The sequence below is a fragment of the Oryx dammah genome, unplaced genomic scaffold (genome assembly GCF_014754425.2).
Source record: "Oryx dammah isolate SB20612 unplaced genomic scaffold, SCBI_Odam_1.1 HiC_scaffold_23, whole genome shotgun sequence".
Lineage (NCBI taxonomy): Eukaryota > Metazoa > Chordata > Mammalia > Artiodactyla > Bovidae > Oryx > Oryx dammah.
The window spans coordinates 30228984-30246932 of NW_024070207.1; positions in this window are offsets into that span (position 1 = coordinate 30228984).

Sequence of the window (17949 nt, forward strand, 5' to 3'; positions counted from 1 at the left end):
GTACTAATTGCATTCCCACCAACAGTGTCAGAGGGTTCCCTTTTCTCCACACCCTCTCCAGCATTTATTGTTTGTAGACTTTTTGATAGCAGCCATTCTGACGGGTGTGACATGGTACCTCATTGTGGTTTTGATTTGCATTTCTCTGATAATGAGAGATGTTGAGCATCTTTTCATGTGTTTGTTAGTCATCTGTATGTCTTCTTTGGGGAAATGTCTGTTTAGTTCTTTGGAAAATTTTTGATTGGGTCATTTATTTTTCTGAAATTGAGCTGCATGAGCTGCTTGTATATTTTGGAGATAATTATTTGTCAATTGCTTCGATTGCTATAATTTTCTCCCATTCTGAAGGCTGTCTCTTTACCTTGCTTATAGTTTCCTTTGTTGTGGATAAGTTTTTAGGTTTAATTAGGTCCCATTTGATTATTTTTACTTTGGTTTCCAATACTCTGGGATGTGGGTCATAGAGGGTCCTGCTTTGATTTATGTTGGAGAGTGTTTTGCTTATGTTTTCCTCTAGGAGTTTTATAGTTTCTGGTCTTACATTTAGATCTTTAATCCATTTTGAGTTTATTTTTGTGTATGGTGTTAGAAAGTGTTCTAGTTTCATTCTTTTACAAGTGGTTAACCAGTTTTCCCAGCACCAATTGTTAAAGAGATTGTATTTTGTCCATCGTATATTCTTGCCTCCTTTGTCAAAGATAAGGTGTCCATAGGTGCGTGGAATATCTCTGGGCTTTCTATTTTGGTCCATTGATCTATATTTCTGTCTTTGTGCCAGTACAATACTGTTTTGATGACTGTAGCTTTGTAGTATAACCTGAAGTCAAGCAAGATGATTTCTCCAGTTCCATTCTTCTTTCTCAAGATTGCTTTGACTGTTCGAGGCTTTTTGTATTTCCATACAAATTGTGAAATTATTTGTTCTAGTTCTGTGAAAAATACTGTTGGTAGCTTGATAGGGATTGCATTGAATCTGTAGATTGCTATGGGTAGTATACTCATGTTCACTATATTGATTCTTCCAATCCATGATCATAGTATATTTCTCCATCCATTTGTGTCCTCTTTATTTCTTTCATCCGTGTTTTGTAATTTTTTATATATAGGTCTTTGTTTCTTTAGGTAGATATATACCTAAGTATTTTATTCTTTTCGCTGCAATGGTGAATGGGCTTGTTTCCTTAATTTCTCTTTCTGTTTTCTAGTGGTTACGGTATAGGAATGCAAGGGATTTCTGTGTGTCAATTTCTGTGTGTTAATTTATATAGTTCTTTGTGTTCGCTATATTCACTGATTCAGTTCAGTTCAGTTCAGTTCAGTCACTCAGTCATGCCCGACTCTTTGAGACCCATGAATCACAGCACACCAGACCTCCCTGTCCATCACCAACTCCTGGAGTTCACTCAGACTCACATCCATCGAGTCAGTGATGCCATTCAGCCATCTCATCTTCTGTCGTCCCCTTCTCCTCCTGCCCCCAATCCCCGATGAGTCAACTCTTCGCATGAGGTGGCCAAAGTACTGGAGTTTCAGCTTTAGTATCAATCCTTCCAAAGAAATCCCAGGACTGATCTCCTTCAGAATGGACCTGTTGGATCTCCTTGCAGTCCAAGGGACTCTCAAGAGTCTTCTCCAACACCACAGTTCAAAAGCATCAATTCTTTGGCACTCAGCCTTCTTCACAGTCCAACTCTCACATCCATACATGACCACTGGAAAAACCATAGCCTTGACTTGACGGACCTTTGTTGGCAAAGTAATATTTCTGCTTTTGAATATGCTATCTAGGTTGGTCATAAATTTCCACTGATTAGGACTAGTGATTTTCTGGTGGAGTCTTTAGGGTTTTGTATGTAGAAGATCATGTCACCTGCAAAGAGTGAGATTTTACTTCTTTTCCAATCTGGATTCATTTTATTTCTTTTTCTGTTCTGATTGCTGTGGTCAAAACTTCCAGAACTATGTTGAATAGTAGTGGTGAAAATAGGCACCCTTGTCTTGTTCCTGACTTTAGGGGAAATGCTTTCAATTTTTCACCATTGAGGATAATATTTGCTGAGGGTTTGTAATACATAGCTTTTATTATGTTGAGGTATGTTCCTTCTATGCCTGCTTTCTGGAGGGTTTTTATCATAAATGGATGTTGAATTGTGTCAAAGGCTTTCTCTGCATCTAATGAGATAATCATATTTATTTTCAATTTGTTAATGTGGTGTATTACATTGATTGATTTGCAGATAGATACTGAAGAATCCTTGCAACCCTGGTATAAAGCCAATTTTACCATGACGTATGATCTTTTTAATACGTTCTTGGATTCTGTTTGCTAGAATTTTGTTAAGGATTTTTGCATCTATGTTTATCAGTGATATTGCCCTGTAATTTTCTTTTCTTTTTTTTTTTTTTGTGGCATCTTTGTCAGGCTTTGCTATTAGGGTGATTGTGGCCTCATAGAATGAGTTTGGAAGTTTACCTTCTTCTGCAATTTTCTGGAAGAGTTTGAGTAGGATAGGTGTTAGCTCTTCTCGAAATTTTTGGTAGAATTCAGCTGTGAAACTGTCTCGTTCTGGGCTTTTGTTTGCTGGAAGATTTCTGATTACAGTTTCAATTTCTGTGCTTGTGATCAGTCTGTTAAGATTTTCTATTTCTTCCTGGTTCAGTTTTGGAAAGTTGTACTCTTCTAATAATGTGTCCATTTCTTCCAAGTTGTCCATTTTATTGGCATATATTTGCTGATAATAGTCTTTTATGATCCTTTGTATTTCTGTGTTGTCTGTTGTGATCTCTCCATTTTCATTTCTAATTTTGTTGATTTGATTCTTCTCCCTTTGTTTCTTGATGAGTCTGGCTAATGGTTTGTCAATTTTATTTATCTTCTCAAACAACCAGCTTTTAGTTTTGTTTACTTTTGCTATGGTCTCTTTTGTTTCTTTTACATTTATTTCTGCCCTAATTTTAAAGATATCTTTCCTTCTAATAACCATGGGGTTCATAATTTCTTCCTTTTCTAGTTGCTTTAGGTGTAGAGTTAGGTTATTTATTTGACTTTTTTCTTGTTTCTTGAAGTAAGGCTGTATTGCTATGAACCTTCCCCATAGCACTGCTTTTATGGTGTCCCATAAGTTTTGGGTTGTTCTGTTTACATTTTCATTTGTTTCTATGCATATTTTGATTCCTATTTTTATTTCTTCTGTGATTTGTTGGTTATTCAGCAGCATGTTGTTTGGCCTCCATATGTTTGGATTTTTAATAGTTTTTCTCCTGTAATTGACATTTAATCTTACTGCATTCTGGTCAGAAAAGATGCTTGAAATGATTTCAATTTTTTTTTAATTTATCAAGACTAGATTTATGGCCCAGGATGTGATCTATCCTGGAGAAGGTTCCATGTGCACTTGAGAAAAAGGTGAAATTCATTGTTCTCGGGTGAAATGTCCTAGAGATATCAATTGGGTCTAACTGCTATTTTGTATCATTTAAAGTTTGTGTCTCCTTGTTAATTTTCTGTTTAGTATCCATAGGTGTTAGTCAGGTATTAAAGTCTTCCACTATTATTGTGTTATTGTTAATTTCTCCTTTCATACTAGTTAGCATTTGCCTTACATATTGTGGTGCTCCTATGTTGGGTGTATATATATTTATAATTGTTATATCTTCTTGGATTGATCCATTGATTATTATGTAGTGTCCTTCTTTGTCTCTTTACACAGCCTTTATCTTAAAGTCTATTTTATCTGATATGAGTACTGCTACTCCTGCTTTCTTTTGGTCTCTATTTGCATGGAATACCTTTTTCCAGCCCTTCAGTTTCAGTCTGTATGTATCCCTTGTTTGGAGGTGGGTATCTTGCAGACCACATATAAAGGGGTCATGTTTTTGTATCCATTCAGCCAGTCTTTGTCTTCTGGTTGGGGCAGCCAACCATTTACATTTAAGGTAATTATTGATAAGTATGTCATGTATGGATGTGAGAGTTCAACTGTGAAGAAGGCTGAGCACCGAAGAATTGATGCTTTTGAACTGTGGTGTTGGAGAAGACTCTTGAGAGTCCCTTGGACTGCAAGGAGATCCAACCAGTCTATTCTGAAGGACAACAGCCCTGGGATTTCTTTGGAAGGAATGATGCTAAAGCTGAAACTGCAGTACTTTTGCCACCTTATGCAAAGAGTTGACTCATTGGAAAAGACTCTGATGCTGGGAGGGATTGGGGGCAGGAGGAGAAGGGGACGACAGAGGATGAGATGGCTGGATGGCATCACGGACTCAATGGACATGAGTCTGAGTGAACTCCGGGAGTTGGTGATGGACAGGGAGGCCTGGCGTGCTGTGATTCATGGGGTCACAAATAGTAGGATACGACTGAGTGACTGAACTGAACTGATGATCCCATTACCATTTACTTTATTGTTTTGGGTTCGAGTTTATACACCCTTTGTGTGTTTCCTGTCTAGAAAAGATCCTTTAGCATTTGTTGGAGAGCTGGTTTGGTGGTGCTGAATTCTCTCAGCTTTTGCTTGTCTGTAAAGCTTTTGCTTTGTCCTTCATATTTGAATGAGATCCTTGCTGGGTACAGTAATCTGGGCTGTAGGTTTTTCTTTTTCATCACTGTAAGTACGTCCTGCCCTTCCCTTCTGGCCTGAAGAGTTTCTATTGAAAGATAAGCTGTTATCCGTATGGGAATCCCCTTTTGTGTTATATGTTGTTTTTCCCTTGCTGCTTTTAATATTTGTTCTTTGTGTTTGAACTTTGTTAATTTGATTAATATGTTTCTTTGGGTATTTTGCCTTGGGTTTATCCTGTTTTGGACTCTCTGGGTTTCTTGGACTTGGGTGACTATTTCCCAAACCCATTTTAGGGAAGTTTTCAACTATTATTTCCTCAAGTATTTTCTCATGGTCTTTCTTTTTGTCTTCTTCTTCTGGGACTCTTACGATTCAAATGTTGGGGCATTTCACATTGTCTCAGAGGTCTCTGATGTTGTCCTCATTTCTTTTAATTCTTTTTTTTTCCTCTCTGCTTCATTTATTTCTACCATTCTATCTTCTACCTCACTTATCCGATCTTCTGCCCCCTTATTCCCTCCAGAGTGGTTCCCTCCAGAGTGGTTTTGATATCACTTATTGCATTATTCATCATATATTAACTCTTTTTTATTTCTTCTAGGCCCTTGTTAAACCTTTCTTGCATTTTCTCAATCCTTGTCTCCAGGCTATTTATCTGTAACTCCATTTTGTTTTCAAGATTTGGATCATTTTCACTATCATTATTCAGAATTCTTTATCAGGTAGATTCTGTATCTCTTCCTCTTTTGTTTGCTTTGGTGGGCATTTACTTCCTTTAACTGAGGGGTATTTCTCTGCCTTGTCATCTTGTTTATATTGCTGTGTTTGGTGTGGCCTTATGCAAAGAAATAGAGGAAAAGAACAGAATAGGAAAGACAGAGATCTCTTCAAGAAAATTAGAGATACCAAAGGAATATTTTATGCAAAGATGGGCTCAATAAAGAACAAAAATGGTATGGACCTAACAGAAGCAGAAGATATTAAGAGGAGGTGGCAAGAATACACAAAAGAACTGTACAAAAAAGATCTTCATGACCCAGATGATCACGGTTGTGTGATCACTCATCTAGAGCCAGACATCCTGGAATGTTAAGTCAAGTGGGCCTTAGAAAGCATCACTACGAACAAAGCTAGTGGAGGTGATGGAATTCCAGTGAAGCTATTTCAAATCCTGAAAGATGATGCTATGAAAGTGCTGCACTCAATATGCCAGCACATTTGGAAAACTCAGCAGTGGCCACAGGACTGGAAAAGGTCAGTATTCATTCCAATCCCAAAGAAAGGCAATGCCAAAGAATGCTCAAACTACCACACAATTGCACTCATCTCACATGCTAGTAAAGTAATGCTCAAAATTCTCCAAGCCAGGCTTCAGCAATACGTGAACCGTGAACTCCCTGATGTTCAAGCTGGTTTTAGAAAAGGCAGAAGAACCAGAGATCAAATTGCCAACATCCACTGGATCATGGAAAAAGCAAGAAAGTTCCAGAAAAACATCTATTTCTGCTTTATTGACTATGCCAAAGACTTTGACTGTGTGGATCACAATGAACTGTGGAAAATTCTGAGAGAGATGGGAATACCAGACCACCTGACCTGCCTCTTGAGAAATCTGTATGCAGGTCAGGAAGCAAGAGTTATAACTGGACATGGAACAACAGACTGGTTCCAAATAGGAAAAGGAGTACATCAAGGCTGTATACTGTCAGCCTGCTTATTTAACTTCTATGCAGAGTACATCATGAGAAATGCTGGACTGGAAGAAACACAAGCTGGAATCAAGATTGCCACGAGAAATATCAATAACCTCAGATATGCAGATGACACCACCCTTATGGCAGAAAGTGAAGAGGAACTAAAAAGCCTCTTGATGAAAGTGAAAGAGGAGAGTGAAAAAGTTGGCTTCAAGCTCAACATTCAGAAAACGAAGATCATGGCATCCAGTCCCATCACTTCATGGCAAATAGATGGGGAAGTGTCAGACTTTACTTTTTTGGGCTCCCAAATACTGCAGATGGTGATTGCAGCCATGAAATTAAAAGATGCTTACTCCTTGGAAGAAAAGTTATGAGCAACCTAGATAGCATATTCAAAAGCAGAGACATTACTTTGCCGACTAAGGTCCATCTAGTCAAGGCTATGGTTTTTCCTGTGGTCATGTATGGATGTGAAAGTTGGACTGTGAAGAAGGTTGAGCATCAAAGAATTGATGCTTTTGAAGTGTGGTGTTGGAGAAGACTCTTGAGAGCCCCTTGGACTGCAAGGAGATCCAACCAATCTATTCTGAAGATCATCCTTGGGATTTCTTTGGAAGGAATGATGATAAAGCTGAAACTCCAGTACTTTGGCCACCTCATGGGAAGAGTTGACTCATTGGAATAGACTCTGATGCTGAGAGGGATTGGGGGCAGGAGGAGAAGGGGACGACAGAGGATGAGATGGCTGAATGGCATCACTGACTCGATGGACATGAGTCTGAATGAACTCCGGGAGTTGGTGATGGACAGGGAGGCCTGGCGTGCTGTGACTGATGGGATCACAAAGAGTTGGACACGACTGAGCGACTGAACTGAACTGAACTTCCTTTTCTGGCAGTTTTTGGAGTTCTCTTTATTGTGGAGTTTCCTCACTGTATGTGGGGTTGGACAGGTGGCTTGTCAAATTTTCCTGTTTAGGAAAGCTTGCATTGGTGTTCTGGTGGGTGGAGCTAGATTTCTTCTCTCTGGAGTGCAATGAACTGTCCAGTATTGAGTTTTGAGTTGTCAGTGGGTTTGGTATGACTATGGGCAGCCTGTATATTGAAGCTCAGGGCTATATTCCTGTGTTGCTGAAGAATTTGTGTGGTATGTCTTGGTCTGAAACTTGTTGGCCCTTGGGTGGTGCTTGGTTTCAGTGTAGTTATGGAGACTTTTGGATGAGCTCTTATCAATTAATGTTCCCTGAAGTCAGGAGTTCTCTGATGTTCTCAGGATTTGGACTTAAGCCTTCTGCCTCTGGTTTCCATCTTATTCTTACAGTAGCCTCAAGACTTCTCCATCTATACAGAACTGCTTATAAAACATCTAGGTTAATGATGAAAAGTTTCTCCACAGTGAGGGACACCTGGAAAGGTTCACAAAGTTGCATGGAGAAGAGAAGAGGGAGGAGGGAGATAGAGGTGACCAGGAGGAGAAGAGGGGGAATCAAACGGTGAGAGAGCAAGCTAGCCAGTAATCAATTCCTTATGTACTCTCCTCAGTCTGGATCCCTCAGAGATGTTCACGGAGTTACAGAGGTGGCCAGGAGCAGAAAAGGGGGAATCAGAAGGATAGAGACAGATCCAGCCAGTAATCAGTTCCCTAAGTATTCTCCACAGCCCAGAACACACAAAGAGATTCACAGAGTTGTGTAGAGAAGAGAAGGGGGATGGAGGAGATAGACGCGACCTGGTGGAGAAAAAGGAGAGTCAAAAGGTGGAGAGAGCAAACAAGCCAGTAATCACACTCCCAAGTAAAAATGGGTACTGAAGATTGAGTTCTTAATTGTACAAAATTGATAACAAATACAAAAAGCAAAGATTAAAAATATAGAGTAGAGGTTAATGTCTCAATAATACAATGTTTGTTTAAAAGTCACAAAAATTATAAAATATATATATGAAGTTTTTCTAAAAAAGGTGTCCCTTTTTTCAAAGGTAATAGTATGTTGTAAAAATGAAAATTAAATGAGTAATAGAGGACTTAATATTTTTTATTTTTAATTTAAAAACTGATAATAGTAAAAACATATCTAGGACTTTCTCTGGAGCTGTTGTGGACAGTGTGGGGTCAGTTCATTTTCAGATAGTTCCTTGATCCAGCTTGTACTTCTCGAGATCTATAGGTCCCTTCCTATGTAGTCGGTGCTAACCACAGGGTTTTTAATCTATTGCACCTATCACTTCCAAAGCGGTTCCCTCTGTTTATTTTAGCTTCTGTTTACTGGTCTCCTCAGTGTCTAATTTCTGCCCTGACACAACGGGGCAGTGGTGGTCACTTTTTCAGGCTCACTTGTTCAGTCATGCTGTGGGGAGGGAGGAACACTGCAAACAAATATCACTGGCATGTTTGGGGAGTGCTCACAGTGTTTCAGTCACACTGGGTTTGCCCCCACTCACGGCATGTGTGCTTTCATGGCCTACACTTCTCAGGCTCCAGGTTGCTCTGCCAGGAGCTGTCTGAAGCAGGCCCTGGGTTGTGTGCACTTTCCAGGTCGAAGCTGCTCAGGTTCAGGTTTTCAGGTACTCCACAAAGGCGCAGATTCAGTTGGGCTTGCTTTTTGCTCCTTTCCCAGGTCGGAGCAGCTCAGGTGACCAGGTGCTTGGTGAGCACAGTCACCCCCAGGTGGGTGTGATGCATCTTATTGCCTCTCTCGGTCCCAGCCAGTCGGTTTTCTGGGTGTACAACAGGCACGCCTTCTCAGGTGTGCATTGTGTCTCTTCTGTGGAACTGATCTCCTTCTGCGACCCTCCCAGGGGATGTCAACCGTCCAGAATCCTAAAAAGTCTTGGTTAGCAATGAAGTCTGCTTCAGTTTGGTAATGGATGCCTCTCTGGGGCCGGGGATTGCCTCCTTCAGCTCTGGCTGCCCCGCCCCCTGCCTTCTCTTGTGGGGGATGGGCTGGTCTGCAGCTGGCTAGCTCTGCTCAGTCCTTTGTTCTGTGAGCAGTGTCTTAGGTTAGGGCTTTTCGCTGGATAGTTCTCTCTCTCTCTCTCTCTCTCTTTCTCTCTGTCTCTGGCTCTCCCACAGTTTGGGTTGCTATCTCAGGTTAGTTCCCTCAGATTGCCCTCAGGGCATTTGGCCCAGTCCTTACCCTAAGCAATGCAGCCTGTGGCTCCCGGTTCAGCCCCTGCTTGCTTGTGGCCTCTCTGAGCACTGGGAGTTGCTATTAGGCACGTAATCTGTGGGTTTTATTTATTGATTTATGTTTCCTCCTGGTTATGTTGCCCTCTGAGATTCCAAGACTCCCCACAGACCTGCCAGTGAGTGTTTCCTGGTGTTTGGAAATGTTTCCTCTTTTAAGACTCCCTTCCTGGGACAGATCTCCATCCCTTCTTCTTTTTTCTCCCTTTTTATCTTTTATCTTTTGTCCTACCTACTTTCAAAGACAATGGGCTACCTTTCTGGGTGCCTGATGTCCTCTGCCAGCATTCAGAAGTTGTTTTGTGGAATTGTTCAGCATTCAAATGTTCTTTTGATGAATTTGTTGGGGAGAAAGTGGTTTCCCCGTCCTATTTCTCTGCCATCTTAGGCTGTATTAAATATTAGAAAGCTCAGAGCTAAATGTTTTGCTGACTTCTACCAGGTGCACCAATATTGTGGCACTAATTCTGTGTATTTATATCACCCTTGGCTTTGTTTCATTTTTCTGTTTATTTTGCCCTGATTGATCTTTCTCATTTTTTGCTTCAACTCCTTTATGCTGTATGAATTTTATAAGCCATCTTAAATACTTTTGGGAACAAGACAGGGCATAAATCAGTAAATATACTATATATAAATTATGGACAAAGACAGAAGCAGGGACCAGTGGAAAGAACAAGTGCTAAGGTCACTTAACCGGACTTCTGTTTTCTAACATAAAAAATATGTTATATTTTCTTCTATTGATCAAGATCTTTGTGGGAAAAATAATCAGATAGTCTATATGAAAATACTTTAAACAGAAGACTAATACTTAATTGCAAAACAACCATAGTATTGTAATCTTTCAAGTAGAATATAATTGATGATTTGTGCAATAATTAGTCCAATAAGAATTATGTCCCCCAATCACATTAAAAATAAAAAGTGTCATCTATAAAATGATACTGTGGCCAATATAAATGGTTTTATCCTAAGTCTTGGTGACAATCTAAAATTTGGCATTATTGTCATCTAATTAAAAATTATTTATCAGTTTCCTATGAGCACAAAATGTTATGCTACAATTCACAAAGCTCTTTATTTTAGGAAATAAGTTACTAAATTACATATCTATAGATTAAAGAGGTTGGACCACATGTTCCCTATGTTTCCTTCCAGACAAAATCTATGTGATTTCACAGTTTTTCTAGATTATATAAGCCAAACAACTATCTACAGTATTTTTATGATGTCATAAGATAATAATTACTATTTACTTTATTAAACATTTATTTACAGAACACTTACTACAAGCTCAGTGCTCTATTCATTGTTTTATGCCATATATAATAGCCTCCTGTTTAATACGAAGGCCCAATTCACAATAGTATCATAAAAGATGTTAGGTTAGTTAAACAGAAAACCACTGGTAGGGCTATTCAACACACATGTTAGGAGCCAAACACAGGGCAGATGAAACATTTCCCTCATAACAGATATAGGTGACTGCTTTGAATATGGCTGTAAAGATCTAGGAAAGAGAATTAAGTCTATTCGGAAGCACTGTTAATAAAGTATACAATAATATTAAGATGTTAAAATGACTCGGGAAAAATGTGTAGGTACCAACTACCATAGCTGCCATTAAAGCCAGAAAGAAATAAAATCACAAACCCAGGTGCCTTTCTTAGTGACTATGAGGAATGATGAAGAGGAATAGGTGACCAATCTGGTGGATTTAAGAAATGTACAAAAATCCTATTGTACTCCTCACTTCAAGAGGCAGAACCTAATTTGCCTCCCCTTGAATGTGAAATGCTTCTAACAAATAGAATTAAACGTTGCTTGACTTCAGAGATTACTTCATAAAAAGCACTTCATCTCTCTGTGTCTCTGTCTCCCTCTCTTTCTCTCATCACTCATTCTGGAGAGCACCAGATGCTAAGACATGAAGATACTCACTTACCCAAGACCCATGTGGTAAGGAACTGAGACCTTTGGCCAGTGAGGAACTTGAGGACTCTGACCAACAGCCATATAAGTGACATTGGAATTGAATTCTCTAGCCTCTCAATCAATCACTTGGAAGACTACAGTCCTGGCTGACATCTTGGCTGTAACCTCATGGAAGTTACACTCAGCTAAGCTTCTCCCAAATTCTTGACTCAATGAAACTGTGAGATAATAAATGTTGTTTTAAGCCACCAAGTTTGGGGTTAATTTGTTATGCAACACTGTGCAACTTGTACAAATAAGGATCTCAATCTGAGATATTAATATATCAGGTATATGAATTCATAGAAAAGAGGGAGAAAGAAATTAGCTAGTGAATACTGGGGAACACCAGACAATGTATTATCCGTTCATGTTTCAGTGCATGTGGGGTCATCTAGGTTGTTGTTGTTGTTTAATCACTCAGTCGTGTCTGACTCTTTTGTGACTGCCATGGACCATAACCTGCCAGGCTCCTCTGTCCATGGAATTTTCCAGGCAAGAATACTGGAGTGGATTGTCATCTCCTTTTCCAGCCGATCTTCCAAATCGAGGTATCAAACCCACATCTCCTGCATTGGCAGGTGGATTCTTTACCACTGAGCCACCAGGAAAGCCCTGAGGTCATCTGTGTAATAACTTATTCAAGTGTGAGAGTTTTTTTAAAACATATTTTGAAATCAAAAAAATTTAATTTTTAATGTCTTTACTAGTAACTCTAAAGAAACTCCTATGAAAGAAGCATCGTTCATATAATACAGGGTGCTTTATGATACTTTTTCCTTCTTTTTTAGACACTGTGATTATTACTAATCGCCCCCAGACTAGTAATCAATTTGAAAGCATTTGGCATTTTAGTATTGCTAGAATCATAACCTTTTCATACTGTTCATGGAGTTCTCAAGGCAAGAATGCTGAAGTGGTTTGCCATTCCCCTCTCCAGTGGGCCACGTTTTGTCAGAACTCTCACTACGACCTGTCTGTCTTTGGTGGCCCTGCATGGCATGGCCCACAGTTTCATTGAATTAGACAAGGCTATGGTCCATGTGATCAGTTTGATTAGTTTACTGTGATTGTGATTTTCATTCTGTCTGCCCTCTGATGGATAAGGATAAAAGGCTTATGAAAGCTTCCTGATGGGAGAGACTGACTGTGGGGGAAACTGGATCTTGTTCTGATGGACTGGGCTATGCTCAGTAAATCTTTAATTGAATTTTCTGTTGATGTGCGGGGCTGTGTTCCCTCCCTGTGGCTTGACCTGAGGCCAAACTCTGGTAGGGGGTAATGAAGATAATGGTGACCACTATGCTCCTGGAGAAGAGTGGAGAAATAACTACAGAAACGATGACATCATGGAGGGAAAGAGAAAACAATGCCCAGTTGTGGATGTGACTGGTGATGGAAGTAAGTCCCATGCTGTAAAGAACAATATTGCATAGGAACCTGGAATGTTAGGTTCATGAATCAAGGTAAATTGGAAGAGGTCAAATAAGAGATGGCAAGAGTGAACACCAACATTTTAAGAATTGGTGAACTGAAATGGACTGGAATGAGCAAATTTAATTCAGATGACCATTACATCTACTACTTGGGCAAGAATCCCTTAGAAGAAATAAAGTGTCCTTCATAGTCAACCAAAGAGTCTGAAATGCAGTACTTGGGTGCAATTTCAAAAATGACTGAATGATCTCTGTTTGCTTCCAAGGGAAACCATTCGATATCACAGTAATCCAAATCTATGCCCCAACACTAATAGAGAATAAAGAAGTTCAATGGTTCTATGAAGACCTAGGAGACTTTCTAGAACTAATAGCAAAAAAAAAAAAAAAGTTTGGCCTTGAAGTACAAAATGAAGCAGAGCAAAGGCTAACAAAGTCTTGCCAAGAGAACACATTGGTCATAGCAAACACCCTCTTCCAACAATACAAGAGAAGACTCTATACCTGGATATCACTAGATGGTCAATACCAAGATAAGATTGATTATATCCTTTGCAGCTGAAGATGGAGAAGCTCTATACAGTCAGCAAAAACAAGACCAGGAGTTGACTGTGGCTCAGATCATGAATTCCTTATTGCCACATTCAGACTTAAATTGAAGCAAGTAGGGAAAACCACTAGAAAAATTCAGGCATGACCTAAATCAATCCCTTACAATGATAGAATGGAAGTGACAAATAGATTCAAGGGATTAGATTCGATAGACAGAGGGCCTTAAGAACTAGGGAAAGAGGTTCATGACATTGTACAGGAGGCAGTGATAAAGACCATCCTCAATAAAAAAAAATGCAAAAAGGAAAAATGGTTGTCTGAGGAGGCCTTACAAATATCTGAGGAAAGAAGAGCAGCTAAAAGCAAAGGAGAAAAGGAAAGATATATCCATTTGAATGCAGAATTCCAAAGAATAGCAAGCAGAGATAAGAAAGCCTTCCTAAGTGATCAATACAAAGAAATAGAGGAAAACAATAGAATGTGAAAGACTAAAGATCACTTCAAGAAAATTAGAGCTACCAAGGGAACATTTCATGCAATGATGGGCACAATAAAGGACAGAAATGATATGGACCTAACAGAAGCAGAAGATATTAAAAAGAGATGGCAAGAACACAGAAGAACTATGCAAGAAAAGATACTAATGACCCAGATAACCACTAGGGTGTGATCACTCACCTAGAGCTGGACATCAGGAATGCAAAGTCAAGTGGGCATTAGGAAGCATCACTACAAACAAATCTAGTGGAGGTGATGGAATTACAGCTGAGCTATTTCAAATCCTAAAAGATGATGCTGTGAAAGTGCTACACTCAAATTGCCAGTAAATTTGGAAAACTCAGCAGTAGCCACAGGTTTCGAAAAGGTCAGTTTCATTCCAGTCCCAAAGAAAAGCAATGACAAAGAATGTTCAAACTACCACACAGTTGCACTCATCTCACACGCTAGCAAAGTAATGCTCAAAATTCTCCAATGAGGCTTCAACAGTATGTAAATGGAGAATGTCCAGATGTTCAAGCTGGATTTAGATCAGGCAGAGGAACTAGAGATCAAATTATGAACATTTGTTGGGTCATAGAAAAAGCAAGAGAATTCCAGAAAAATATCAACTTCTGCTTTATTGACTACACCAAAGCCTTTGACTGTGTGGATCACAACAAACTGTGGAAATTTCTTAAACAGATGGGAATACCAGACCACCTTACCTGCCTGAGAAATCTGTTTGCAGGTCAAGAAGCAACAATTAGGACTGGACATGGAACAACAGACTGTTTCCAAATTGGGATAGGACTACATCAAGGGTGTATATTGTCACCCTGCTTATTTAACTTATATGCAGAGTACATCATGTGAAATGCTGTGCTGGATGAAGCAGAAGCTGGAATCAAGATTGCCGGGGAAAATATCAATAACCTCAGATAGGCAGATGACACCACCCTTATGGCAGAGTGAAGAGAAACTAAAGAGCCTCTTGATGAAAGTGAAAGAGGAGAATGAAGAAGCTGGCTTAAAACCCAATATTCAAAAAGCAAAGATCATGACATCCAGTCCCATCACTTCCTGGCAAATAGATGGGGCAACAATGGAAAGAGTCACAGACTTTATTTTATTGGGCTCCAAAATCACTACAGATGGTAACTGCAGCCATCAGATTAAAAGATGCTCGCTCCTTGGAAGAAAAGCTATGACCAACCTAGACAGCATATTAAAAATCAGAAACATTACTTTGCTGACAGATATCCATCTAGTCAAATCTCTGTTTTTTCCAGTAGTCATGTATGGATGTGAGAATTGGACCATAAAGAAGGCTGAGTGCCAAAGAATTGATGCTCTTGAACTGTGGTGTTGGAGAAGACTCTTGAGAGTCCCTTGGACTGCAAAGAGTTCCAACCAGTCAATTGTAAAGGAAATCAGTCCTGATTATTCACTGGAAGGACTGAGGCTGAAGCTGAAACTCCTACACATTGGCAACCTGATGCAAAGAACTGACTCATGGAAAAGACCCTGATACTGAGAAAGACTACAGGCAGGAGGAGAAGGGGATGACACAGAATGAGACAGTTGGATGGCATCACCGACTCAATAAACCTGAGTTTGAGCAAGGTACGGATGTTGGTGATGGACAGGGAAGCCTGGCTTGCTGCAGTCCATGGGATGGCAATAGTCAGACACAACTGAGCAACTGAACTGAACTGAACTGAGAATCACAATCATTGCTAGGAGTTTAGAACCAAACCAAAAAAAAAAAAAAAAAAGATGCTTTTAAATATCACAGAGGCCTAACATTACCTATCTATAAACAAACCTAAAAAAAAAAAAAAGTAGATAATCACTCTCCTGAACATATGCTACTTAAAATGCACTCCCCGATCAATTTTGATTGCCCTCCTCATTCTTTAAGCTGACAAATCAGAAAAATGGACCTTTTACTTTTCCTTCAGCTATTGTATTTTTTCAAAGGTGAACCATGAATAGGCTTGGAAAAAAAGTAAATTTAACTGACAAGGTGACAGTTGGGCAATGATATAAAATACTACTTCAGCCTTCACCCACCTCACTTTTAAACATCTCCAGTGCTGTTGTCTTATACATTTTTACTCTTTGATTCTTATACATGCAAAATAGAAGAACCATTCTATCTTATTTTTATTAGATAAAAATAACATTGAAAATTTACATTCCTCCTCATTGATTAATACACTAAATCATCACCATAACAAGATCTGCTACATAGAAACTACTTCTGTGTGTATGCATTTTAAGTCACTTCAGTCATGTCCAACTCTTTGCAACCTCATGGACTGTAGCCAATCAGGTTCCCCTGTCCATGGGATTCTCTAGGCAAGAATACTGGAGTGGGTTGCCATGCTCTCCTCCAGGGGATCTCCCAGACCCAGGGATCCAACCTGCATCTCTTAACATCTCCTGCATTGTCAGGCAGGTTCTTTGGCACTAGTACCACTTGGAAAGCACAGAAACTACTACGTCCATCCAAATGCAGACTAAAGGACCAAAGATATTGTTATGAGGCAGTTTGGCCTCTGGTGGCCTCAAGAAAGACAGTAAGACTACAGTAAAATGCCTGGTGTGCTTATTTTACCCCACCAAAGTATGTTGTGATGTTTACTAAGAATGTTAGTTGAAAATAATAGATATGAGTTCTAAAGTTTGATTTTTTTAACTAAAAGTACATTTACTTTGAATAACATTGCAAATCATTTAAATTAATACACATTTTAAGGCTTTTAAAAATTAAAGAAAGTATGTGAAGTTGCTAAACAGGCCACAGATTGCAGCATGGGTTTAATAGATACTACTTAAGTACTTACTTAATAGATTCTTACTACTATCACTAGTATTATTGCTGCTCTCATTTTTAGAATGGTGGCACTAGTGGTAAAGAAATCTGCCAATTCAGGAGATTTAAAAGAGGTGGGCTTGATCCCTAAGTCTGAAAGATCCCCTGGAGGAGGGCATGGCAACCCACTCCAGTATTCTTGCCTAGAGAATCCCACGGACAGAAGAACCTGGTGGGCTATAGTTTGTAGGGTCGCAAAGAACTGGACATGACTGAAGCAACTTAGCATGCATGTAATAATACAATAGCTTCAGAGTAGTTCTCTGCTCTCTTCTCCCTTTTTACATGTGCATTTTTTCCAGAAGGGAACATCACATCAATCATAGAAGGGCCAGTCAATGAAACTGTCAAAATGATCACTGAATTCCCTTATTATTTATAAACAAGAGAAAAGGACCAAACTTTATGAAAGACAATGAAAGACCCAAGTCACAGAAGAAAAGGAGGGAAATCTGGAGAATTCTCCTCAACTTTTGCAAAGGAAGAAAAGCCCGTACTTTAGCTACTTTAGACACTAATAATAGCAATCCACTATGGGATCCATGGGTATGGATGCAACAGATATTACCACTATAAAATCCATAGAAAGAAGAGGAGAAAAAGGCAAAGAATGAAAATCATCATCACCATCAACCAATACGGAGAATACAGAAAGGATAGCAGTGACCCATACACAAAAATAAACTCAAAACTGAAAATAAAAACAAAAATAAACAAATGGGACCTAATTAAACTTAAAAACTTTTGCACAGCAAAGGAAATCATAAACAAAATGAAAAGACAGTCCTTAGGATGGGAGAAAATATTTGCAAATGAAGCGACAGACAAGGGATTAGTCTCCAAAATTTACAATTAGCTCATGCAACTCAATATCAATTAAAACAAAAAAATCAAAAAATGGGTGGAAGATCTAAATAAACATTTCTCCAAAGAAGACATGGGTAAAGAGCACATGAAAAGATGTTTAACATCACTAATTATTGTTTTTGTTCAGTTGCTAAGTCATGTCCAACTCTTTGTGACCCCAAGCCAGACTCCACTCTCCTCCACTGTCCCCTGGAGTTTGCTCAGCTCAGGTTCATGTCCAGTGAGTCGGTGATGCTATCCAACTATCTCATCCTCTGCTGCCCTTTTCTGCTTTTGCCTTCACTCTTTCCCAGCATAAGGGTCTTTTACAGATG